This window comes from Nothobranchius furzeri, chromosome 14 (assembly GCF_043380555.1).
Source record: "Nothobranchius furzeri strain GRZ-AD chromosome 14, NfurGRZ-RIMD1, whole genome shotgun sequence".
NCBI lineage: Eukaryota > Metazoa > Chordata > Actinopteri > Cyprinodontiformes > Nothobranchiidae > Nothobranchius > Nothobranchius furzeri.
The window spans coordinates 62,499,301-62,519,718 of NC_091754.1; the positions used below are offsets into that span (position 1 = coordinate 62,499,301).

The 20,418-nt window shown below is 43.2% G+C and overlaps 30 non-coding genes and 1 pseudogene across 30 annotated transcripts; all 31 read left to right on the forward strand.

Moving 5' to 3' along the window:
- Window positions 1–33: 33 nt before the first annotated feature.
- On the forward strand, window positions 34–225 carry LOC139062923 (U2 spliceosomal RNA). The gene has a single exon (XR_011516464.1). It is a non-coding gene; the product is annotated as a U2 spliceosomal RNA (small nuclear RNA).
- A 439-nt stretch (window positions 226–664) lies between these two features.
- On the forward strand, window positions 665–779 carry LOC139062962 (U5 spliceosomal RNA). The gene has a single exon (XR_011516502.1). It is a non-coding gene; the product is annotated as a U5 spliceosomal RNA (small nuclear RNA).
- A 260-nt stretch (window positions 780–1,039) lies between these two features.
- On the forward strand, window positions 1,040–1,231 carry LOC139062851 (U2 spliceosomal RNA). The gene has a single exon (XR_011516392.1). It is a non-coding gene; the product is annotated as a U2 spliceosomal RNA (small nuclear RNA).
- Window positions 1,232–1,667: 436 nt separating this feature from the next.
- LOC139063010 (U5 spliceosomal RNA) lies at window positions 1,668–1,782 on the forward strand. The gene has a single exon (XR_011516551.1). It is a non-coding gene; the product is annotated as a U5 spliceosomal RNA (small nuclear RNA).
- Window positions 1,783–2,042: 260 nt separating this feature from the next.
- LOC139062842 (U2 spliceosomal RNA) lies at window positions 2,043–2,234 on the forward strand. Its single transcript, XR_011516383.1, has one exon. It is a non-coding gene; the product is annotated as a U2 spliceosomal RNA (small nuclear RNA).
- A 439-nt stretch (window positions 2,235–2,673) lies between these two features.
- On the forward strand, window positions 2,674–2,788 carry LOC139063000 (U5 spliceosomal RNA). The gene has a single exon (XR_011516539.1). It is a non-coding gene; the product is annotated as a U5 spliceosomal RNA (small nuclear RNA).
- A 260-nt stretch (window positions 2,789–3,048) lies between these two features.
- LOC139062855 (U2 spliceosomal RNA) lies at window positions 3,049–3,240 on the forward strand. The gene has a single exon (XR_011516396.1). It is a non-coding gene; the product is annotated as a U2 spliceosomal RNA (small nuclear RNA).
- A 436-nt stretch (window positions 3,241–3,676) lies between these two features.
- Window positions 3,677–3,787, forward strand: LOC139062988 (U5 spliceosomal RNA). The gene has a single exon (XR_011516528.1). It is a non-coding gene; the product is annotated as a U5 spliceosomal RNA (small nuclear RNA).
- A 254-nt stretch (window positions 3,788–4,041) lies between these two features.
- LOC139062865 (U2 spliceosomal RNA) lies at window positions 4,042–4,233 on the forward strand. Its single transcript, XR_011516405.1, has one exon. It is a non-coding gene; the product is annotated as a U2 spliceosomal RNA (small nuclear RNA).
- Window positions 4,234–4,669: 436 nt separating this feature from the next.
- LOC139063045 (U5 spliceosomal RNA) lies at window positions 4,670–4,784 on the forward strand. Its single transcript, XR_011516590.1, has one exon. It is a non-coding gene; the product is annotated as a U5 spliceosomal RNA (small nuclear RNA).
- A 260-nt stretch (window positions 4,785–5,044) lies between these two features.
- Window positions 5,045–5,235, forward strand: LOC139062928 (U2 spliceosomal RNA). Its single transcript, XR_011516469.1, has one exon. It is a non-coding gene; the product is annotated as a U2 spliceosomal RNA (small nuclear RNA).
- Window positions 5,236–5,674: 439 nt separating this feature from the next.
- On the forward strand, window positions 5,675–5,789 carry LOC139062953 (U5 spliceosomal RNA). The gene has a single exon (XR_011516493.1). It is a non-coding gene; the product is annotated as a U5 spliceosomal RNA (small nuclear RNA).
- Window positions 5,790–6,049: 260 nt separating this feature from the next.
- LOC139062893 (U2 spliceosomal RNA) lies at window positions 6,050–6,241 on the forward strand. The gene has a single exon (XR_011516434.1). It is a non-coding gene; the product is annotated as a U2 spliceosomal RNA (small nuclear RNA).
- Window positions 6,242–6,677: 436 nt separating this feature from the next.
- On the forward strand, window positions 6,678–6,792 carry LOC139063046 (U5 spliceosomal RNA). The gene has a single exon (XR_011516591.1). It is a non-coding gene; the product is annotated as a U5 spliceosomal RNA (small nuclear RNA).
- A 260-nt stretch (window positions 6,793–7,052) lies between these two features.
- LOC139062920 (U2 spliceosomal RNA) lies at window positions 7,053–7,243 on the forward strand. Its single transcript, XR_011516461.1, has one exon. It is a non-coding gene; the product is annotated as a U2 spliceosomal RNA (small nuclear RNA).
- Window positions 7,244–7,682: 439 nt separating this feature from the next.
- Window positions 7,683–7,797, forward strand: LOC139062963 (U5 spliceosomal RNA). The gene has a single exon (XR_011516503.1). It is a non-coding gene; the product is annotated as a U5 spliceosomal RNA (small nuclear RNA).
- A 260-nt stretch (window positions 7,798–8,057) lies between these two features.
- LOC139062886 (U2 spliceosomal RNA) lies at window positions 8,058–8,248 on the forward strand. Its single transcript, XR_011516427.1, has one exon. It is a non-coding gene; the product is annotated as a U2 spliceosomal RNA (small nuclear RNA).
- Window positions 8,249–8,688: 440 nt separating this feature from the next.
- LOC139062993 (U5 spliceosomal RNA) lies at window positions 8,689–8,803 on the forward strand. The gene has a single exon (XR_011516533.1). It is a non-coding gene; the product is annotated as a U5 spliceosomal RNA (small nuclear RNA).
- A 260-nt stretch (window positions 8,804–9,063) lies between these two features.
- LOC139062896 (U2 spliceosomal RNA) lies at window positions 9,064–9,255 on the forward strand. The gene has a single exon (XR_011516437.1). It is a non-coding gene; the product is annotated as a U2 spliceosomal RNA (small nuclear RNA).
- Window positions 9,256–10,824: 1,569 nt separating this feature from the next.
- Window positions 10,825–10,937, forward strand: LOC139062995 (U5 spliceosomal RNA). Its single transcript, XR_011516535.1, has one exon. It is a non-coding gene; the product is annotated as a U5 spliceosomal RNA (small nuclear RNA).
- A 262-nt stretch (window positions 10,938–11,199) lies between these two features.
- Window positions 11,200–11,391, forward strand: LOC139062908 (U2 spliceosomal RNA). The gene has a single exon (XR_011516449.1). It is a non-coding gene; the product is annotated as a U2 spliceosomal RNA (small nuclear RNA).
- Window positions 11,392–11,830: 439 nt separating this feature from the next.
- Window positions 11,831–11,945, forward strand: LOC139063056 (U5 spliceosomal RNA). Its single transcript, XR_011516601.1, has one exon. It is a non-coding gene; the product is annotated as a U5 spliceosomal RNA (small nuclear RNA).
- Window positions 11,946–12,205: 260 nt separating this feature from the next.
- On the forward strand, window positions 12,206–12,311 carry LOC139062947 (U2 spliceosomal RNA; annotated as a pseudogene).
- A 4,351-nt stretch (window positions 12,312–16,662) lies between these two features.
- Window positions 16,663–16,844, forward strand: LOC129166195 (U2 spliceosomal RNA). The gene has a single exon (XR_011516485.1). It is a non-coding gene; the product is annotated as a U2 spliceosomal RNA (small nuclear RNA).
- Window positions 16,845–17,282: 438 nt separating this feature from the next.
- Window positions 17,283–17,397, forward strand: LOC129165701 (U5 spliceosomal RNA). The gene has a single exon (XR_008564977.2). It is a non-coding gene; the product is annotated as a U5 spliceosomal RNA (small nuclear RNA).
- A 260-nt stretch (window positions 17,398–17,657) lies between these two features.
- On the forward strand, window positions 17,658–17,849 carry LOC129166058 (U2 spliceosomal RNA). Its single transcript, XR_008565321.2, has one exon. It is a non-coding gene; the product is annotated as a U2 spliceosomal RNA (small nuclear RNA).
- Window positions 17,850–18,288: 439 nt separating this feature from the next.
- On the forward strand, window positions 18,289–18,403 carry LOC129165590 (U5 spliceosomal RNA). The gene has a single exon (XR_008564871.2). It is a non-coding gene; the product is annotated as a U5 spliceosomal RNA (small nuclear RNA).
- A 260-nt stretch (window positions 18,404–18,663) lies between these two features.
- Window positions 18,664–18,855, forward strand: LOC129166055 (U2 spliceosomal RNA). Its single transcript, XR_008565318.2, has one exon. It is a non-coding gene; the product is annotated as a U2 spliceosomal RNA (small nuclear RNA).
- A 439-nt stretch (window positions 18,856–19,294) lies between these two features.
- On the forward strand, window positions 19,295–19,409 carry LOC129165697 (U5 spliceosomal RNA). The gene has a single exon (XR_008564973.2). It is a non-coding gene; the product is annotated as a U5 spliceosomal RNA (small nuclear RNA).
- Window positions 19,410–19,669: 260 nt separating this feature from the next.
- On the forward strand, window positions 19,670–19,861 carry LOC129166056 (U2 spliceosomal RNA). Its single transcript, XR_008565319.2, has one exon. It is a non-coding gene; the product is annotated as a U2 spliceosomal RNA (small nuclear RNA).
- Window positions 19,862–20,297: 436 nt separating this feature from the next.
- On the forward strand, window positions 20,298–20,412 carry LOC129165582 (U5 spliceosomal RNA). Its single transcript, XR_008564863.2, has one exon. It is a non-coding gene; the product is annotated as a U5 spliceosomal RNA (small nuclear RNA).
- Window positions 20,413–20,418: the final 6 nt, after the last annotated feature.

The following is a 20,418-nucleotide window of genomic DNA, read 5'->3' on the forward strand; positions in this document are numbered from 1 at the left end:
GCGAGGCCCACGATCCAGCTAGGAGTCACTGTTATCGCTTCTCGGCCTTTTGGCTAAGATCAAGTGTAGTATCTGTTCTTATCAGTTTAATATCTGATATGTCCTCTATATGAGGACGACATATTAAACAGATTTTTTGTATTAAGGTGTTAAACGAAGAGCTTGCTCTCTTCACCCCAGTCATCGACCTAGCACTGCAGTGCAGCTGGGATTGGTACACTCTCTGATGTTGTGGAAAATCAATCCCACAAATTATACAAGGCACAAGGTTTCTAAGAGCCTGTATAAAATTTCAATGCCCAGCCACGGAGGTGAAAAAGAGCATTCTCGCACTATTAAACATGTCTGCAATGAACACTGGGCACAGTTGTGTGGGAAGTATTTCTTTGAAAGTTTTACAAGAAATCTGCCTTTACTTGCCAAAGTCCGAACAATGCATAAACCGGTCATCCAAGTAGACAACGGGTCAGGGCTCACACTTCTTGTCCTTGTGGAAAAACAAGGGATAAGTATGGCTAAGAACTTTCTTTAAAACCGAAACTAGATAAGGCATGGAAATAAATTAGACTGTGCCGGGCTCCTGATTTTGTTCCAGGAAGGTTCACCGTAACAAAAACAGCTAGGCCCGCTTGCTGTCTGGATTATGAGGACAATAAGGCAACATGTACTCTGGTTCCTCTTCAGTCCGCATAAGTCTTTCGCCTTTTACTAAAGACTTCCGTGGAGAGTGACATTAATGAGCATAAGCAATTTTTGCCAGGCTTTGCCTCTTGGCTATGCCTCTGTTTGGTTGTGCAATGTGATAAAAGCTCTTGTGTGGCCTTTCAAATTGCAAGTGGATGGGTCGAAATTGTTCTTTGAATCCCACTCATATCTGCTTCTGACTGCATCACTATTTAGACAGCAGTAAACTATTTAGGGCTGCTTACCCTAACCTTTGCGTGGGCGGAGGTGCAAAGTGGCTGATGTCTGCTCCAAGTCACCACTACACTGTGATCTGTGGTCAGCGAGGCCCACGATCCAGCTAGGAGTCACTGTTATCGCTTCTCGGCCTTTTGGCTAAGATCAAGTGTAGTATCTGTTCTTATCAGTTTAATATCTGATATGTCCTCTATATGAGGACAACATATTAAAAAGAATTTTTGTATTAAGGGGTTGAAAGAGGAGCTTGCTCTCTTCATCCCACGCATCGACCTAGCGCTGCAGTGCAGCTGGGAGTGGTGCACTCTCTGATGTGGAAAAGCATTCTCACAAATTATACAAGGCACAAGGTTTCTAAGAGCCTGTATAAAATTTCAATGCCCAGCCACGGAGGTGAAAAAGAGCATTCTGGCACAATTAAACATGTCTGCAATGAGCACTGGACACAGTTGTTTTGGAAGTATTTCTTTGAAAGTTTTACAACAAATCGGCCTTTACTTGCCAAAGTCCGAACAATGCATAAACCGGTCATCCAAGTAGACAACGGGTCAGGGCTCACACTTCTTGTCCTCTTGGAAAAACAAGGGATAAGGATGGCTAAGAACTTTCTTTATAACCGAAACTAGATAAGGCATGGAAATAAATTAGACTGGGCCGGGCTCCTGATTTTGTTCCAGGAAGGTTCACCGTAACAAAAACAGCTAGGCTCGCTTGCTGTCTGGATTATGAGGACAATAAAGCAACATGTACTCTGGTTTCTCTTCAATCCGCATAAGTCTTTCGCCTTTTACTAAAGACTTCCATGGAAAGTGACATTAATGAGCATAAGCAATTTATGCCAGGCTTTGCCTCTTGGCTATGCCTCTGTTTGGTTGTGCAATGTGATAAAAGCTCATGCGTGGCCTTTCAAATTGCAAGTGGATGGGTCGAAATTGTTCTTTGAATCCCTCTCATATCTGCTTCTGACTGCATCACTATTTAGACAGCAGTAAACTATTTAGGGCTGCTTACCCTAACCTTTGCGTGGGCGGAGGTGCAAAGTGGCCGATGTCTGCTCCAAGTCACCACTACACTGTGATCTGTGGTCAGCGAGGCCCACGATCCAGCTAGGAGTCACTGTTATCGCTTCTCGGCCTTTTGGCTAAGATCAAGTGTAGTATCTGTTCTTATCAGTTTAATATCTGATATGTCCTCTATATGAGGACAACATATTAAACAGATTTTTTGTATTAAGGGGTTGAATGAGGAGCTTGCTCTCTTCACCCCAAGCATCGACCTAGCGCTGCAGTGCAGCTGGGAGTGGTGCACTCTCTGATGTTGTGGAAAATCAATCCCACAAATTATACAAGGCACAAGGTTTCTAAGAGCCTGTATAAAATTTCAATGCCCAGCCACGGAGGTGAAAAAGAGCATTCTCGCACTATTAAACATGTCTGCAATGAACACTGGGCACAGTTGTGTGGGAAGTATTTCTTTGAAAGTTTTACAAGAAATCGGCCTTTACTTGCCAAAGTCCGAACAATGCATAAACCGGTCATCCAAGTAGACAACGGGTCAGGGCTCACAGTTCTTGTCCTTGTGGAAAAACAAGGGATAAGTATGGCTAAGAACTTTCTTTAAAACCGAAACTAGATAAGGCATGGAAATAAATTAGACTGGGCCGGGCTCCTGATTTTGTTCCAGGAAGGTTCACCGTAACAAAAACAGCTAGGCCCGCTTGCTGTCTGGATTATGAGGACAATAAAGCAACATGTACTCTGGTTCCTCTACAGTCCGCATAAGTCTTTCGCCTTTTACTAAAGACTTCTGTGGAGAGTGACATTAATGAGCATAAGCAATTTTTGCCAGGCTTTGCCTCTTGGCTATGCCTCTGTTTGGTTGTGCAATGTAATAAAAGCTCTTGTGTGGCCTTTCAAATTGCAAGTGGATGGGTCGAAATTGTTCTTTGAATCCCTCTCATATCTGCTTCTGACTGCATCACTATTTAGACAGCAGTCAACTATTTAGGGCTGCTTACCCTAACCTTTGCGTGGGCGGAGGTGCAAAGTGGCCGATGTCTGCTCCAAGTCACCACTACACTGTGATCTGTGGTCAGCGAGGCCCACGATCCAGCTAGGAGTCACTGTTATCGCTTCTCGGCCTTTTGGCTAAGATCAAGTGTAGTATCTGTTCTTATCAGTTTAATATCTGATATGTCCTCTATATGAGGACGACATATTAAACAGAATTTTTGTATTAAGGGGTTGAAAGAGGAGCTTGCTCTCTTCACCCCACGCATCGACCTAGCGCTGCAGTGCAGCTGGGATTGGTGCACTCTCTGATGTGGAAAAGCAATCTCACAAATTATACAAGGCACAAGGTTTCTAAGAGCCTGTATAAAATTTCAATGCCCAGCCACAGAGGTGAAAAAGAGAATTCTGGCACAATTAAACATGTCTGGAATGAGCACTGGGCACAGTTGTGTAGGAAGTATTTCTTTGAAAGTTTTACAACAAATCGGCCTTTACTTGCCAAAGTCCGAACAATGCATAAACCGGTCATCCAAGTAGACAACGGGTCAGGGCTCACACTTCTTGTCCTCGTGGAAAAACAAGGGATAAGTATGGCTAAGAACTTTCTTTAAAACCGAAACTAGATAAGGCATGGAAATAAATTAGACTGGGCCGGGCTCCTGATTTTGTTCCAGGAAGGTTCACCGTAACAAAAACAGCTAGGCCCGCTTGCTGTCTGGATTATGAGGACAGTAAAGCAACATGTACTCTGGTTCCTCTTCAGTCCGCATAAGTCTTTCGCCTTTTACTAAAGACTTCCGTGGAGAGTGACATTAATGAGCATAAGCAATTTTTGCCTCTTGGCTATGCCTCTGTTTGGTTGTGCAATGTAATAAAAGCTCTTGTGTGGCCTTTCAAATTGCAAGTGGATGGGTCGAAATTGTTCTTTGAATCCCTCTCATATCTGCTTCTGACTGCATCACTATTTAGACAGCAGTAAACTATTTAGGGCTGCTTACCCTAACCTTTGCGTGGGCGGAGGTGCAAAGTGGCCGATGTCTGCTCCAAGTCACCACTACACTGTGATCTGTGGTCAGCGAGGCCCACGATCCAGCTAGGAGTCACTGTTATCGCTTCTCGGCCTTTTGGCTAAGATCAAGTGTAGTATCTGTTCTTATCAGTTTAATATCTGATATGTCCTCTATATGAGGACGACATATTAAACAGAATTTTTGTATTAAGGGGTTGAAAGAGGAGCTTGCTCTCTTCACCCCACGCATCGACCTAGCGCTGCAGTGCAGCTGGGAGTGGTGCACTCTCTGATGTGGAAAAGCAATCTCACAAATTATACAAGGACCAAGGTTTCTAAGAGCCTGTATAAAATTTCAATGCCCAGCCACAGAGGTGAAAAAGAGAATTCTGGCACAATTAAACATGTCTGGAATGAGCACTGGACACAGTTGTGTAGGAAGTATTTCTTTGAAAGTTTTACAACAAATCGGCCTTTACTTGCCAAAGTCCGAACAATGCATAAACCGGTCATCCAAGTAGACAACGGGTCAGGGCTCACACTTCTTGTCCTCGTGGAAAAACAAGGGATAAGTATGGCTAAGAACTTTCTTTAAAACCGAAACTAGATAAGGCATGGAAATAAATTAGACTGGGCCGGGCTCCTGATTTTGTTCCAGGAAGGTTCACCGTAACAAAAACAGCTAGGCCCGCTTGCTGTCTGGATTATGAGGACAATAAAGCAACTTGTACTGTGGTTTCTCTTCAGTCCGCATAAGTCTTTCGCTTTTTACTAAAGACTACCGTGGAGAGTGACATTAATGAGCATAAGCAATTTTTGCCAGGCTCTGCCCCTTGGCTATGCCTCTGTTTGGTTGTGCAATGTAATAAAAGCTCTCGTTTGGCCTTTCAAATTGGAAGTGGATGGGTCGAAATTGTTCTTTGAATCCCTCTCATATCTGCTTCTGACTGCATCACTATTTAGACAGCAGTAAACTATTTAGGGCTGCTTACCCTAACCTTTGCGTGGGCGGAGGTGCAAAGTGGCCGATGTCTGCTCCAAGTCACCACTACACTGTGATCTGTGGTCAGCGAGGCCCACGATCCAGCTAGGAGTCACTGTTATCGCTTCTCGGCCTTTTGGCTAAGATCAAGTGTAGTATCTGTTCTTATGAGTTTAATATCTGATATGTCCTCTATATGAGGACGACATATTAAACAGATTATTGTATTAAGGTGTTGAACGAGGAGCTTGCTCTCTTCACCCCAAGCATCGACCTAGCACTGCAGTGCAGCTGGGAGTGGTGCACTCTCTGATGTTGTGGAAAATCAATCCCACAAATTATACAAGGCACAAGGTTTCTAAGAGCCTGTATAAAATTTCAATGCCCAGCCACGGAGGTGAAAAAGAGCATTCTCGCACTATTAAACATGTCTGCAATGAACACTGGGCACAGTTGTGTGGGAAGTATTTCTTTGAAAGTTTTACAAGAAATCGGCCTTTACTTGCCAAAGTCCGAACAATGCATAAAACGGTCATCCAAGTAGACAACGGGTCAGGGCTCACACTTCTTGTCCTCGTGGAAAAACAAGGGATAAGTATGGCTAAGAACTTTCTTTAAAACCGAAACTAGATAAGGCATGGAAATAAATTAGACTGGGCCGGGCTCCTGATTTTGTTCCAGGAAGGTTTACCGTAACAAAAACAGCTAGGCCCGCTTGCTGTCTGGATTATGAGGACAGTAAAGCAACATGGACTCTGGTTCCTCTTCAGACCGCATAAGTCTTTCGCCTTTTACTAAAGACTTCCGTGGAGAGTGACATTAATGAGCATAAGCAATTTTTGCCAGGCTTTGCCTCTTGGCTATGCCTCTGTTTGGTTGTGCAATGTAATAAAAGCTCTTGTGTGGCCTTTCAAATTGCAAGTGGATGGGTCGAAATTGTTCTTTGAATCCCTCTCATATCTGCTTCTGACTGCATCACTATTTAGACAGCAGTAAACTATTTAGGGCTGCTTACCCTAACCTTTGCGTGGGCGGAGGTGCAAAGTGGCCGATGTCTGCTCCAAGTCACCACTACACTGTGATCTGTGGTCAGCGAGGCCCACGATCCAGCTAGGAGTCACTGTTATCGCTTCTCGGCCTTTTGGCTAAGATCAAGTGTAGTATCTGTTCTTATCAGTTTAATATCTGATATTTCCTCTATATGAGGACGACATATTAAACAGAATTTTTGTATTAAGGGGTTGAAAGAGGAGCTTGCTCTCTTCACCCCACGCATCGACCTAGCGCTGCAGTGCAGCTGGGAGTGGTGCACTCTCTGATGTGGAAAAGCAATCTCACAAATTATACAAGGCACAAGGTTTCTAAGAGCCTGTATAAAATTTCAATGCCCAGCCACAGAGGTGAAAAAGAGAATTCTGGCTCAATTAAACATGTCTGGAATGAGCACTGGACACAGTTGTGTAGGAAGTATTTCTTTGAAAGTTTTACAACAAATCGGCCTTTACTTGCCAAAGTCCGAACAATGCATAAACCGGTCATCCAAGTAGACAACGGGTCAGGGCTCACACTTCTTGTCCTCGTGGAAAAACAAGGGATAAGTATGGCTAAGAACTTTCTTTAAAACCGAAACTAGATAAGGCATGGAAATAAATTAGACTGGGCCGGGCTCCTGATTTTGTTCCAGGAAGGTTCACCGTAACAAAAACAGCTAGGCCCGCTTGCTGTCTGGATTATGAGGACAATAAAGCAACTTGTACTGTGGTTTCTCTTCAGTCCGCATAAGTCTTTTGCTTTTTACTAAAGACTACCGTGGAGAGTGACATTAATGAGCATAAGCAATTTTTGCCAGGCTCTGCCCCTTGGCTATGCCTCTGTTTGGTTGTGCAATGTAATAAAAGCTCTTGTGTGGCCTTTCATATTGCAAGTGGATGGGTCGTAATTGTTCTTTGAATCCCTCTCATATCTGCTTCTGACTGCATCACTATTTAGACAGCAGTAAACTATTTAGGGCTGCTTACCCTAACCTTTGCGTGGGCGGAGGTGCAAAGTGGCCGATGTCTGCTCCAAGTCACCACTACACTGTGATCTGTGGTCAGCGAGGCCCACGATCCAGCTAGGAGTCACTGTTATCGCTTCTCGGCCTTTTGGCTAAGATCAAGTGTAGTATCTGTTCTTATGAGTTTAATATCTGATATGTCCTCTATATGAGGACGACATATTAAACAGATTTTTGTATTAAGGTGTTGAACGAGGAGCTTGCTCTCTTCACCCCAAGCATCGACCTAGCACTGCAGTGCAGCTGGGAGTGGTGCACTCTCTGATGTTGAGGAAAATCAATCCCACAAATTATGCAAGGCACAAGGTTTCTAAGAGCCTGTATAAAATTTCAATGCCCAGCCACGGAGGTGAAAAAGAGCATTCTCGCACTATTAAACATGTCTGCAATGAACACTGGGCACAGTTGTGTGGGAAGTATTTCTTTGAAAGTTTTACAAGAAATCGGCCTTTACTTGCCAAAGTCCGAACAATGCATAAACCGGTCATCCAAGTAGACAACGGGTCAGGGCTCACACTTCTTGTCCTCTTGGAAAAACAAGGGATAAGGATGGCTAAGAACTTTCTTTATAACCGAAACTAGATAAGGCATGGAAATAAATTAGACTGGGCCGGGCTCCTGATTTTGTTCCAGGAAGGTTCACCGTAACAAAAACAGCTAGGCCCGCTTGCTGTCTGGATTATGAGGACAGTAAAGCAACATGTACTCTGGTTCCTCTTCAGTCCGCATAAGTCTTTCGCCTTTTACTAAAGACTTCCGTGGAGAGTGACATTAATGAGCATAAGCAATTTTTGCCAGGCTTTGCCTCTTGGCTATGCCTCTGTTTGGTTGTGCAATGTAATAAAAGCTCTTGTGTGGCCTTTCAAATTGCAAGTGGATGGGTCGAAATTGTTCTTTGAAACCCTCTCATATCTGCGTCTGACTGCATCACTATTTAGACAGCAGTAAACTATTTAGGGCTGCTTACCCTAACCTTTGCGTGGGCGGAGGTGCAAAGTGGCCGATGTCTGCTCCAAGTCACCACTACACTGTGATCTGTGGTCAGCGAGGCCCATGATCCAGCTAGGAGTCACTGTTATCGCTTCTCGGCCTTTTGGCTAAGATCAAGTGTAGTATCTGTTCTTATCAGTTTAATATCTGATATGTCCTCTATATGAGGACGACATATTAAACAGATTTTTGTATTAAGGTGTTGAACGAGGAGCTTGCTCTCTTCACCCCAAGCATTGACCTAGCACTGCAGTGCAGCTGGGAGTGGTGCACTCTCTGATGTTGTGGAAAAGCAATCCCACAAATTATACAAGGCACAAGGTTTCTAAGAGCCTGTATAAAATTTCAATGCCCAGCCATGGAGGTGAAAAAGAGCATTCTCGCACTATTAAACATGTCTGCAATGAAACACTGGGCACACTTGTGTGGGAAGTATTTCTTTGAAAGTTTTACAACAAATCGGCCTTTACTTGCCAAAGTCCGAACAATGCAAAAACCGGTCATCCAAGTAGACAACGGGTCAGGGCTCACACTTCTTGTCCTCGTGCAAAAACAAGGGATAAGTATGGCTAAGAACTTACTTTAAAACCGAAACTAGGTAAGGCATGGAAATAAATTAGACTGGGCCGGGCTCCTGATTTTGTTCCAGGAAGGTTCACTGTAACAAAAACAGCTAGGCCCGCTTGCTGTCTGGATTATGAGGACAATAAAGCAACATGTACTCTGGTTCCTCTTCAGTCCGCATAAGTCTTTCGCCTTTTACTAAAGACTTCTGTGGAGAGTGACATTAATGAGCATAAGCAATTTTTGCCAGGCTCTGCCTCTTGGCTATGCCTCTGTTTGGTTGTGCAATGTAATAAAAGCTCTTGTGTGGCCTTTCAAATTGCAAGTGGATGGGTTGAAATTGTTCTTTGAATCCCTCTCATATCTGCTTCTGACTGCATCACTATTTAGACAGCAGTAAACTATTTAGGGCTGCTTACCCTAACCTTTGCGTGGGCGGAGGTGCAAAGTCGCTGATGTCTGCTCCAAGTCACCACTACACTGTGATCTGTGGTCAGCGAGGCCCACGATCCAGCTAGGAGTCACTGTTATCGCTTCTCGGCCTTTTGGCTAAGATCAAGTGTAGTATCTGTTCTTATCAGTTTAATATCTGATATGTCTTCTATATGAGGACGACATATTAAACAGAATTTATGTATTAAGGGGTTGAAAGAGGAGCTTGCTCTCTTCACCCCACGCATCGACCTAGCGCTGCAGTGCAGCTAGGAGTGGTGCACTCTCTGATGTGGAAAAGCAATCTCACAAATTATACAAGGCACAAGGTTTCTAAGAGCCTGTATAAAATTTCAATGCCCAGCCACGGAGGTGAAAAAGAGCATTCTGGCACAATTAAACATGTTGTCGCGTGCCCGTCTCATTTACCGGTTCCTTTAAAACCCAGTTCCGTTAGAACTTATGAGACGGTGCATCCATCAGGGTTCGATGGGGATGTCGGTGAGTATTATGGTATTAGATCCTGGTTTGGGCGTCCTAAGTTAGAATCATATCTTTTATTTTAAAGGTGAAATAATATGTAAGACCTTTCCTTCTGTAGTAGCTCACTTCTTTTTAAGCAATCCCGTTATCTTAAGGTTTCTTTATATTAATCTGTCACAAACCGTAAAGTAAGTCCTGATAATTCCAGAACCCATAATTAATGTGCTTACCTCTGTGCAATTAATGATCAGAGCCCCCACTCGTGAAGCTTTAGAGAAAACCTGAAAGAATCAGGATTATGTTTCTTTTTCAAAAAAGGTTTATTACAAAATCAAAATACAAAAATGGGTAGATGAAAAAACAACTGCTATCCCCCACGGAGGAATTAGTTCAAAATGATTAAATAAGAGTTAGTTTACACCAGCTCTTGTCTTCTCAGAATCTCCCCAAGAACTCACTTGTCTAGCTCTGCTTCTCTCCAAAAAACTGCCTGTCATCCCCCATCCAGCAGGACGGGGGATGACCCCTCCAAATCTGCTCTGTCTCTTCTTGTCCTCTGCCCCAGCTGCTGTCGAATCTCTCAATCCCTCTCTGCTGTTCAGAGCTGTTCTTATATACCCTTCCTGGACCAGCTTAAGGTCAAGGGGTCATTTACCAGATACACACTTTGTAGCTCAACACAAAACATTTGGTGTCATTTTCCTTCTTAACACAGGTCATTGCATCATCTTTTGCAGCATTCTTCAGTTTCTCTCCAATGTTCCCGAGAGGGCTTCTGGATCTGATGGGCTTGTCTTCATTCTGTTCTCCTCCAATCCCATCTTTCCAAGCCAGGGGTGGGGCAAAGAGGTGGGGTCAGTCTCCTGACCCTTCGCCCAGTTCTGTCCTCTTGTCCCTGTGACCCTTGTGTGACCCTTGTTTCTGACCACAGTTTTTTGACCTGCAGCCCAGCTCCTGTTGACTGGCTGATTTTGCTCGCACAAGCCAGACCAGTATGGCTCACCTTTTGACCCCGTACTTGCCACTGTCTTTGGCATGTGGGACTCGCAACAATGTCTGCAATGAGCACTGGGCACAGTTGTTTGGGAAGTATTTCTTTGAAAGTTTTACAACAAATCGGCCTTTACTTGCCAAAGTCCGAACAATGCATAAACCGGTCATCCAAGTAGACAACGGGTCAGGGCTCACACTTCTTGTCCTCGTGGAAAAACAAGGGATAAGTATGGCTAAGAACTTTCTTTAAAACCGAAACTAGATAAGGCATGGAAATAAATTAGACTGGGCCGGGCTCCTGATTTTGTTCCAGGAAGGTTCACCGTAACAAAAACAGCTAGGCTCGCTTGCTGTCTGGATTATGAGGACAATAAAGCAACATGTACTCTGGTTTCTCTTCAGCCCGCCTAAGTCTTTCGCCTTTTACTAAAGACTTCCGTGGAGAGTGACATTAATGAGCATAAGCAATTTTTGCCAGGCTCTGCCTCTTGACTATGCCTCTGTTTGGTTGTGCAATGTAATAAAAGCTCTTGTGTGGCCTTTCAAATTGCAAGTGGATGGGTCAAAATTGTTCTTTGAATCCCTCTCATATCTGCTTCTGACTGCATCACTATTTAGACAGCAGTAAACTATTTAGGGCTGCTTACCCTAACCTTTGCGTGGGCGGAGGTGCAAAGGGGCCGATGTCTGCTCCAAGTCACCACTATACTGTGATCTGTGGTCAGCGAGGCCCACGATCCAGCTAGGAGTCACTGTTATCGCTTCTCGGCCTTTTGGCTAAGATCAAGTGTAGTATCTTTTCTTATCAGTTTAATATCTGATATGTCCTCTATATGAGGACGACATATTAAACAGAATTTTTGTATTAAGGGGTTGAAAGAGGAGCTTGCTCTCTTCACCCCACGCATCGACCTAGCGCTGCAGTGCAGCTGGGAGTGGTGCACTCTCTGATGTTGTGGAAAATCAATCCCACAAATTATACAAGGCACAAGGTTTCTAAGAGCCTGTATAAAATTTCAATGCCCTGCCACGGAGGTGAAAAAGAGCATTCTGGCACAATTAAACATGTCTGCAATGAGCACTGGACACAGTTGTGTGGGAAGTATTTCTTTGAAAGTTTTACAACAAATCGGCCTTTACTTGCCAAAGTCCGAACAATGCATAAACCGGTCATCCAAGTAGACAACGAGTCAGGGCTCACACTTCTTGTCCTCGTGGAAAAACAAGGGATAAGTATGGCTAAGAACTTTCTTTAAAACCGAAACTAGATAAGGCATGGAAATAAATTAGACTGGGCCGGGCTCCTGATTTTGTTCCAGGAAGGTTCACCGTAACAAAAACAGCTAGGCCCGCTTGCTGTCTGGATTATGAGGACAATAAAGCAACATGTACTCTGGTTTCTCTTCAGTCCACATAATCCTTTCGTCTTTTACTGAAGACTTCCGTGGAGAGTGACATTAATGAGCATAAGCAATTTTTGCCAGGCTTTGCCTCTTGGCTATGCCTCTGTTTGGTTGTGCAATGTAATAAAAGCTCTTTTGTGGCCTTTCAAATTGCAAGTGGATGGGTCGAAATTGTTCTTTGAATCCCTCTCATATCTGCTTCTGACTGCATCACTATTTAGACAGCAGTAAACTATTTAGGGCTGCTTACCCTAACCTTTGTGTGGGCGGAGGTGCAAAGTGGCCGATGTCTGCTCCAAGTCACCACTACACTGTGATCTGTGGTCAGCGAGGCCCACGATCCAGCTAGGAGTCACTGTTATCGCTTCTCGGCCTTTTGGCTAAGATCAAGTGTAGTATCTGTTCTTATCAGGCGGGCAAGGGAAAACAAGATGACTTAATTAGGAGGGAAGTGGAGGCACCTGCAGAAGAGCTTGGTGAGTTACTAGAGGAACCAATGACAGAGGAGGAAAAGGGGGCGGAGCTTGAAAAACAATTAACTGAAGAACAGGGAGAACATCAGGGACAGGTGTTACAAATTACGGAGAAGGAAAAAGAAGAACAGAGACCAGTAATACAAACTGCTAAAAGACCAGCTGAGGACTCTTTACCTCAAAGTCCCATTCCAGAGGGAAAAAGAGGAAGGGATGATGTGGTATCAGATGAATCTTTGCAGGAATCTAGAATCTTTCCATCAGACTCTCCCAATGAAACATCTTTTCTTCCATTATTAGGTCAGTCAAGTCCAAAAGATAATTCTGAAAAAACCAACACAAGTCCAAAAGATAATTCTGAAGAAACCAACACAGTACAAGAGCTGGAGCAAGGGAAAAGGGAACGATATAAAGCCAGGGAAGAGGAGAAAGAGGATAAAGACAGGGTAAAAAAAGGTGATGGAACAAACAGTATAAGGTAACCTTGGCCCAACATCAGATGAAAGAAAATATTAAATAACTTGGATGATGCTTAGCTTGGGTGTGCTCTAACACTATCTTTCTAAATGCAAATAAAGATAGCAACAGTGAATGTAAGAGGCATTAAAACAGATTTAAGAGCACAAACGGTTTTATCATATTTAAAAACATGTGAAGAAGATATACTTTTATTACAGGAATGCTTTTAAATGTATTGCAATCATTATAGGAGGTGGAAGGAAATGTGGCCAAATCATTCAGTATGGAGCGGCTCAAATGAAAACAGAAATGATGGGGTCGCAATATTAGTGAACAATAAGAACTTCTGCATAAAAGACAGTGAAATAATAGAGAATGGAAGAGCACTGATGGCAGTAATCGAAGGAAAGGGTGTTAGGTATAAAATTATAAATGTCTATGCACCAAATAATAAAGATGAAAGGTTAACACTGTTTGAAAACTTGGAAGAGCATATGCTAGGAAGGATGCCACTAATAGTAGGGGGGGACTTCAACTGCATAATAAATAAAGGAGACAGGAAAAGTCCTGAGGAAGATAATAAATTAGACAAAACCTCACATAAACTAAATGAGGTAATAAGACAATTTAGACTGATAGATTGTTTTGGGCAATCACAAAAAAAGGAAAACTTGACATGGTTTAGTGACGATAGAACAAGAGCAGCTAGGATAGACTATATATTTTCTAGAGGAATAGCAATGAGAAAGAAAGAAATAAGACCGGTGTTTTTCTCAGACCATTGTATGCTGATCGGGGTGGGGGATGTAGAAGAAGGGATAACGGTGGGAAAGGGGGTATGGAAATTGAATTGTAAACTTTTGGAGGATGAGGAAGTAAAAAAAGATTTTATAGAACAATATTTAGGATGGAGAACCTTACAGGACATGTTTGAACATAAAGCAGATTGGTGGGAGATGATAAAAAAGAGAACTAAAGCCTTTTTTTGTAAGATGGGGAAAAGGAAAAAAGAAAAAGAAATGAGAGTGATAAATGGATTACAGAAGAGATTGCAAAGATACCATATTTTAAACCAACAGGGACTAAATTATGGTAAAGAAATAAGAGAAATCAAAGCACAAATGATGGAAATTGCGAGGGAAAGGAGTAGAGGTATGATAATACGAAGTAAAACAAAAGAGATTGAAGAAGGGGAAAAGTGTACAAAATACTTCTTTAATAAAATAATGAGCAAAACTGATGTAATAAGTAAACTGAAAGACTCAAAGGGTAAAGAAGAGGAGGACGCGGGGAAGATAAAAGATATAGTCCATGAATATTATGAAGAACTTTTTAATGACAAAGAAGTAAATGAAACTGAAATGGAGGACATACTAAATTACGCAAAGAACATAAAATGGGGACAAGAAGAGATGAGCAAAGACATTACCTTGGACGATTTGAATAAAAGCCTGTCAGCATGTCAAAGTGGAAAATCCCCCGGAGAGGATGGTCTACCGGTGGAATTTTATAGAACATTTTGGGAAATGATAGGACCAGATTTGGTAGAAACTATACAGGATATTGAATACAGAAAAGAGCTACCTGAGAGTTTTAAATGTGGGCTAATAACATTGATTTATAAGGGAAATGGCAAAATAGATTTAAAGAATTGGAGGCCCATTACACTGCTGAATACAGACGTGAAATTATTCAGCAGATGTATAGCAACAAGACTGAAGATGGGCTTGGACCAGATAATACACTCCGACCAGCTATGTGCAGTAGAAGGTCGAAGACTTACGGATGGACTAATAATGATAAGGGATAATATAGAGTTAGCAAGGGAAAGAAAGACGCGCATGATGTTGGTAAATTTAGATTTTGAAAAGGCCTTTGATAGGATATCACATACTTTTATGTTCAAAATGTTAAAAAAAGTAGGCTGCCCGGAAAGATGTATAGAGTGGATAAAAGTATTGTACCAAAGTATAAAAAGTAAGTGTATAATAAATGGGGACCTGACAAAAGAAATAAAGATAAGGTCAGGGGTGAGGCAAGGGTGTCCTCTATCAGCAATCCTATATGTGATCTGTATAGAACCCCTGGCACAAATGATCAGAGAAAACAAAGATATTGTAGGACAAGACATACCAGGGAGTAAAGGACAACAGCTGAAATGTGTATTGTATATGGACGATGTAAATGTGGTGTGTATGAACGAAAGGTCTTTGGAAAAAATGTTTATGGTTACAGAGAAATACGGAAGGGCATCAGGTGCAAAGCTAAACAAGAAGAAAACACAGGTGAGATGGTATGGTGAAACACCAGAAGAAGGGAGTTGTAAGTATAAAACAGAGACAGAGGTAAAGGAAGGGGGACAAAAGATATTAGGGGTAAGGTTTGATGAAGAAGGAAAAGGGACAGAGACATGGAATGCTGTTCTGAAAAAGGTATGACAAAAAGTAGGACTATGGCAACAGAGGGAGTTGACCATAGAAGGAAAGGTTCTGGTGATGAAGACGGTAATCATCCCCTTGCTCCAGTTGGCAGCAAGTGTGTTCTTCCCTTCCAGGAAAACGATTGGCGAACTGGAGAGGCTGACCATGCGATTCGTGTGGGGAGCCAAATGGGAGAGGATAAGAAGAACAGAAATGAAGAAGCCGATAAAAAAAGGAGGAAGAGACGTACCAGATATATATCTCTCCCTGGGAGCACATTACACTGCAACACATATGAGACAGATACTAGGAAAAGGAGAGAATGAAAAGTACATGGCAATGATAAAATATTGGATGGGCTTTTACTTGCAAAAACTGAAAATGAAAGAAAGAGATTTGAGAGTACCGATGGCTCTAATTATGCCACGTGCATACAAGAAAATTCAGGTGTTCTTAAACGATTTTAAGTTGGAAAACGAAAATGAGAAAATTTTATCAAGTAAACGTCTAATGATCTCTGTTGTACAGGCACGAGATATACCAGTCCTGGTCGCAGGGATGATGGGGGAGGAGGCGGAGGAGGTTTCGGAAAAATATCATCCGCCCTGGAATGCCAAACCGCCTAAAGGACATATCATGGTTGACGGAACATGGTATTCTCCCAGTCAGAGCCGTGATGCATACCAGAGGAATGGCACCCACGGCGGTATGCCCCCGGCCCGGATGTGGCGCACCGGAGTCGGTACGGCACCTCCTCTGGGAGTGCAGCGCTGCCCAGGATCTATGGACAACGGCCAGCTCCTTAAAATTCCCGTACTTACCCGCAAGGGAGTTCTTAACGGCACAGACTGTGCTGTACGGTGTGTGTCCCAAGACTGGCAAGACAGCAAAGCTAAGTCTGGACCAATGGCACACCTTAGCCGCCCTTAAAGACGCCATATGGACCTCCAGAAACTTGTGGGTAAGGAGGCGTATGCAGATCCCCCCCGCGGCTGTCGTTCGAATGGCAGCTGACAAGTGGAGAATAAAATGTCAGAGGGCGGCCTGCCAAGAACACAGCCACAAAGAAGAATCGCATGCACCCAACGGAGGAAGGAGCTGGAGTCCAGAGAAAAAAGATTAGGGCAGCAGCGGCCTGACGATGAAAGGTAGACTGGCAAAAGAGGCCAGAGGCCCTCCCCATCTGCTGAGGCAGGTGAAGAAAAAGGGGAAAGGAGGTGGCGGAGACCAGGAGTGCAGTGGGGTCGCTTCCCCTGACCCCACCCCCCATCGGCCTGTGACTTGTGGAGGGAGTGATGGGACAATGGGACCAGAGAGATGGCTACTGTGACAAAATTTGATGTTTGGGATGTTTTATTATTGCCATTGCATTTCTTTCTACCCTTGTTATACCTCTTGTTCTCCCCTTTTTTTTTATTTTTTCTCACCTATGGGTGAAGAGAGAATGTAAATGTTAAAAGTGTCAATAAATTTTGAAAAAAAAAAAAAAAAAATCTGTTCTTATCAGTTTAATATCTGATATGTCCTCTATATGAGGACGACATATTAAAGAGATTTTTTGTATTAAGGGGTTGAAAGAGGAGCTTGCTCTCTTCACCCCACGCATCGACCTAGCGCTGCAGTGCAGCTGGGAGTGGTGCACTCTCTGATGTTTTGGAAAAGCAATCCCACAACTTATACAAGGCACAAGTTTCTGAGAGACTGTATAAAATTTCAATGCTCAGCCAAGGAGGTGAAAAAGAGCATTCTGGCACATTTAAACATGTCTGCAAGAAGCACTGGGCTCAGTTGTGTGGGAAGTATTTCTTTGAAAGTTTTACAAACAATCGGCCTTTACTTGCCAAAGTCCCAACAATGCATAAACCGGTCATCCAAGTAGACAACGGGTCAGGGGTCACACTTCTTGTCCTCGTGGAAAAACAAGGGATAAGTATGGCTAAGAACTTTCTTTAAAACCGAAACTAGATAAGGCATGGAAATAAATTAGACTGGGCCGGGCTCCTGATTTTGTTCCAGGAAGGTTCACCGTAACAAAAACAGCTAGGCCCGCTTGCTGTCTGGATTATGAGGACAATACAGCAACATGTATTCTGGTTTCTCTTCAGTCCGCATAAGTCTTTCGCCTTTTACTAAAGACTACCGTGGAGAGTGACATTAATGAGCATAAGCAATTTTTGCCAGGCTCTGCCTCTTGGCTCTGCCTCTGTTTGGTTGTGCAATGTAATAAAAGCTCTTGTGTGGCCTTTCAAATTGCAAGTGGATGGGTTGAAATTGTTCTTTGAATCCCTCTCATATCTGCTTCTGACTGCATCACTATTTAGACAGCAGTAAACCATTTCGGGCTGCTTACCCTAACCTTTGCGTGGGCGGAGGTGCAAAGTGGCCGATGTCTGCTCCAAGTCACCACTACACTGTGATCTGTGGTCAGCGAGGCCCACGATCCAGCTAGGAGTCACTGTTATCGCTTCTCGGCCTTTTGGCTAAGATCAAGTGTAGTATCTGTTCTTATCAGTTTAATATCTGATATGTCCTCTATATGAGGACGACATATTAAACAGAATTTTTGTATTAAGGGGTTGAAAGAGGAGCTTGCTCTCTTCACCCCACGCATCGACCTAGCGCTGCAGTGCAGCTGGGAGTGGTGCACTCTCTGATGTTGTGGAAAAGCAATCCCACAAATTATACAAGGCACAAGGTTTCTAAGAGCCTGTATAAAATTTCAATGCCCTGCCACGGAGGTGAAAAAGAGAATTCTGGCACAATTAAACATGTCTGCAATGAGCACTGGACACAGTTGTGTGGGAAGTATTTCTTTGAAAGTTTTACAACAAATCGGCCGTTACTTGCCAAAGTCCGAACAATGCATAAACCGGTCATCCAAGTAGACAACGGGTCAGGCCTCACACTTCTTGTCCTCGTGGAAAAACAAGGGATAAGTATGGCTAAGAACTTTCTTTAAAACCGAAACTAGATAAGGCATGGAAATAAATTAGACTGGGCCGGGCTCCTGATTTTGTTCCAGGAAGGTTCGCCGTAACAAAAACAGCTAGGCCCGCTTGCTGTCTGGATTATGAGGACAATAAAGCAACATGTACTCTGGTTTCTCTTCAGTCTGCATAAGTCTTTCGCCTTTTACTAAAGACTACCGTGGAGAGTGACATTAATGAGCATAAGCAATTTTTGCCAGGCTCTTCCTCTTGGCTATGCCTCTGTTTGGTTGTGCTATGTAATAAAAGCTCTTGTGTGGCCTTTCAAATTGCAAGTGGATGGGTCGAAATTGTTCTTTGAATCCCTCTCATATCTGCTTCTGACTGCATCACTATTTAGACGGCAGTAAACTATTTAGGGCTGCTTACCCTAACCTTTGCGTGGGCGGAGGTGCAAAGTGGCCGATGTCTGCTCCAAGTCACCACTACACTGTGATCTGTGGTCAGCGAGGCCCACGATCCAGCTAGGAGTCACTGTTATCGCTTCTCGGCCTTTTGGCTAAGATCAAGTGTAGTATCTGTTCTTATCAGTTTAATATCTGATATGTCCTCTATATGAGGACGACATATTAAACAGATTTTTTGTATTAAGGTGTTGAACGAAGAGCTTGCTCTCTTCACCCCAAGTATCGACCTAGCACTGCAGTGCAGCTGGGATTGGTGCACTCTCTGATGTTGTGGAAAATCAATCCCACAAATTATACAAGGCACAAGGTTTCTAAGAGCCTGTATAAAATTTCAATGCCCAGCCACGGAGGTGAAAAAGAGCATTCTCGCATTATTAAACATGTCTGCAATGAACACTGGGCACAGTTGTGTGGGAAGTATTTCTTTGAAAGTTTTACAAGAAATCTGCCTTTACTTGCCAAAGTCCGAACAATGCATAAACCGGTCATCCAAGTAGACAACGGGTCAGGGCTCACACTTCTTGTCCTTGTGGAAAAACAAGGGATAAGTATGGCTAAGAACTTTCTTTAAAACCGAAACTAGATAAGGCATGGAAATAAATTAGACTGGGCCGGGCTCCTGATTTTGTTCCAGGAAGGTTCACCGTAACAAAAACAGCTAGGCCCGCTTGCTGTCTGGATTATGAGGACAATAAGGCAACATGTACTCTGGTTCCTCTTCAGTCCGCATAAGTCTTTCGCCTTTTACTAAAGACTTCCGTGGAGAGTGACATTAATGAGCATAAGCAATTTTTGCCAGGCTTTGCCTCTTGGCTATGCCTCTGTTTGGTTGTGCAATGTGATAAAAGCTCTTGTGTGGCCTTTCAAATTGCAAGTGGATGGGTCGAAATTGTTCTTTGAATCCCACTCATATCTGCTTCTGACTGCATCACTATTTAGACAGCAGTAAACTATTTAGGGCTGCTTACCCTAACCTTTGCGTGGGCGGAGGTGCAAAGTGGCTGATGTCTGCTCCAAGTCACCACTACACTGTGATCTGTGGTCAGCGAGGCCCACGATCCAGCTAGGAGTCACTGTTATCGCTTCTCGGCCTTTTGGCTAAGATCAAGTGTAGTATCTGTTCTTATCAGTTTAATATCTGATATGTCCTCTATATGAGGACAACATATTAAAAAGAATTTTTGTATTAAGGGGTTGAAAGAGGAGCTTGCTCTCTTCATCCCACGCATCGACCTAGCGCTGCAGTGCAGCTGGGAGTGGTGCACTCTCTGATGTGGAAAAGCATTCTCACAAATTATACAAGGCACAAGGTTTCTAAGAGCCTGTATAAAATTTCAATGCCCAGCCACGGAGGTGAAAAAGAGCATTCTGGCACAATTAAACATGTCTGCAATGAGCACTGGACACAGTTGTTTGGGAAGTATTTCTTTGAAAGTTTTACAACAAATCGGCCTTTACTTGCCAAAGTCCGAACAATGCATAAACCGGTCATCCAAGTAGACAACGGGTCAGGGCTCACACTTCTTGTCCTCTTGGAAAAACAAGGGATAAGGATGGCTAAGAACTTTCTTTATAACCGAAACTAGATAAGGCATGGAAATAAATTAGACTGGGCCGGGCTCCTGATTTTGTTCCAGGAAGGTTCACCGTAACAAAAACAGCTAGGCTCGCTTGCTGTCTGGATTATGAGGACAATAAAGCAACATGTACTCTGGTTTCTCTTCAATCCGCATAAGTCTTTTGCCTTTTACTAAAGACTTCCATGGAAAGTGACATTAATGAACATAAGCAATTTATGCCAGGCTTTGCCTCTTGGCTATGTCTCTG